The sequence below is a fragment of the Arachis duranensis genome, chromosome 1, assembly GCF_000817695.3.
Source record: "Arachis duranensis cultivar V14167 chromosome 1, aradu.V14167.gnm2.J7QH, whole genome shotgun sequence".
NCBI classification, from domain to species: domain Eukaryota; kingdom Viridiplantae; phylum Streptophyta; class Magnoliopsida; order Fabales; family Fabaceae; genus Arachis; species Arachis duranensis.
Genome location: NC_029772.3, coordinates 34,392,856 through 34,395,195, shown reverse-complemented (window position 1 = coordinate 34,395,195; position 2,340 = coordinate 34,392,856).

Below are 2,340 nucleotides of genomic sequence, written 5' to 3'. Positions count from 1 at the left end.
AGAGCTCCACACCCTTAATCTATGGTGTGCAGAAACTCCACCGTTGAAAATACATAAGTGAAAGGTTCAGGCATGGCCGAATGGCCAGCCCCCTAAATGATCAAAAGACCGAATGGTCAAAAGATGACTAATACACTAGTAAAAAGTCTTATTTATACTAAACTAGCTACTAGGATTTACATGAGTAAGTAATTGATGCATAAATCCACTTTCGAGGCCCACTTGGTGTATGTTTGGGCTGAGCTTGATCTATCCACGAGCTGAGACTTTTCTTGGAGTTGAACGCCAAGTTATAACGTGTTTTGGGCGTTCAACTCCGGATCATGACGTGTTTCTGGCGTTTAACTCCAAACAGCAGCATGTACTTGGCGTTCAACGCCAAGTTACGTCGTCAATTTCCGAATAAAGTGTAGACTATTAAATATTGCTGGAAAGCTCTGGATGTCTTCTTTCCAACGCCGTTGAGAGCAGGCCATTTGGAGTTCTGTAGCTCCAGAAAATCCATTTTGAGTGTAGGGAGGTCAGATTCCAACAGCATCAGCAGTCCTTTGTCAGCCTCCTATCAGAGTTTTGCTCAAGTCCCTCAATTTCAGCCAGAAATTACCTGAAATCACGGAAAAACACACAAACTCATAGTAAAGTCCAGAAATGTGAATTTAACATAAAAACTAATGAAAACATCCCTAAAAGTAGCTTGAACTTATTAAAAACTATCTAAAAACAAGGCCAAAAGGCGTATAAATTATCCGCTCATCGCAACACCAAACTTAAATTGTTGTTTGTCCCCAAGCAACTGAAAATCAATTAGGATAAAAAGAAGAGAATATACTATAAATTTCAAAATAGCAATGAATATTCAATGAATATTAATTCTAAATTAGATGAGCGGGACTTGTAGCTTTTTGCTTCTGAATAGTTTTGGCATCTCGCTTTTTCCTTTGAAGTTTAGAATGATTGACTTCTCTAGGAACTTAGAATTTCGGATAGTGTTATTGATTCTCCTAGTTAAGTATGTTGATTCTTGAACACAGCTACTTATGAGTCTTGGCCGTGGCCCTAAGCACTTTGTTTTCCAGTATTACCACCGGATACATAAATGCCACAGACACATAACTGGGTGAACCTTTTCAAATTGTGACTCAGCTTTGCTAGAGTCTCCAGTTAGTGGTGTCCAGAGCTCTTAAGCACACTCTTTTGCTTTGGATCACGACTTTAACCACTCAGTCTCAAGCTTTTCACTTGGACCTTCATGACACAAGCACATGGTTAGGGACAGCTTGATTTAGCCGCTTAGACCTGGATTTTATTTTCTTGGGCCCTCCTATCCATTGATGCTCAAAGCCTTGGATCCTTTTTACCCTTGCCTTTTGGTTTTAAGGGCTATTGGCTTTTTCTGTTTGCTTTTTCTTTTTCTTTCTATTTTTTTTCGCCACTTTTCTTTTTTTTTCGCAAGCCTTTGCTTTTTCACTGCTTTTTCTTGCTTCAAGAATCAATTTTATGATTTTTCAGATCATCAATAACATTTCTCTTTGTTCATCATTCTTTCAAGAGCCAATAATTTTAACATTCATAAACAACAAGATAAAAAATATGCACTGTTTAAGCGTTCATTCAGAAAACAAAAAGTATTGTCACCACATCAATATAATTAAATTAAATTCAAGGACAATTTTCGAAATTTATGTACTTCTTGTTCTTTTGACTTAAAAACATTTTTTTTATTTAAGAGAGGTGAAGGATCTATAGAAATTATTCATAGCTTTAAGACATAGTTACTACATACTAATGATCATGAAGTAGAGACACAAAACATAGATAGACATGAAGCATAAAAACCGAAAAAGCAGAGAAAATAAGAACAAGGAATGAGTCCACCTGAGTGAGGGCGGCGCCTTCTTGAAGGTCCAATGGTGCTTTTTGAGCTCCTTTATGTCTCTTCTTTGCTTCTGTTGCATGAGACCTAGTGATTTTGGTGTTCCTATCCTTAGTTGCTTCCAATAATTATGTGGAGGAACATGTATCCCCTGAGGTATCTCAGGGATTTCTTGAAGAGGGAATTTCTCATGCTCTCTTGATGTGCAGTCAAATGCTCTTCTACTGAGCTATGGACCCTTGAGATGAATCTCTCCATCTCCCATGACTTGGAGGTGGAAGCTTTTGTCTTCCCTTTTTTTTTTTGAGATTTCTCTGGCCTTAGGTGCCATCAATGGTTATGGAAAAACAAAAAGCTATGCTTTTACCACACCAAACTTAGAAAATTTGCTCGTCCTCGAGCAAAAGAAGAAAGAAGGGAGTAGAAGAAGAAGAAAATGGAGGAGATGGAGGGGGCTTTGTGGGGGG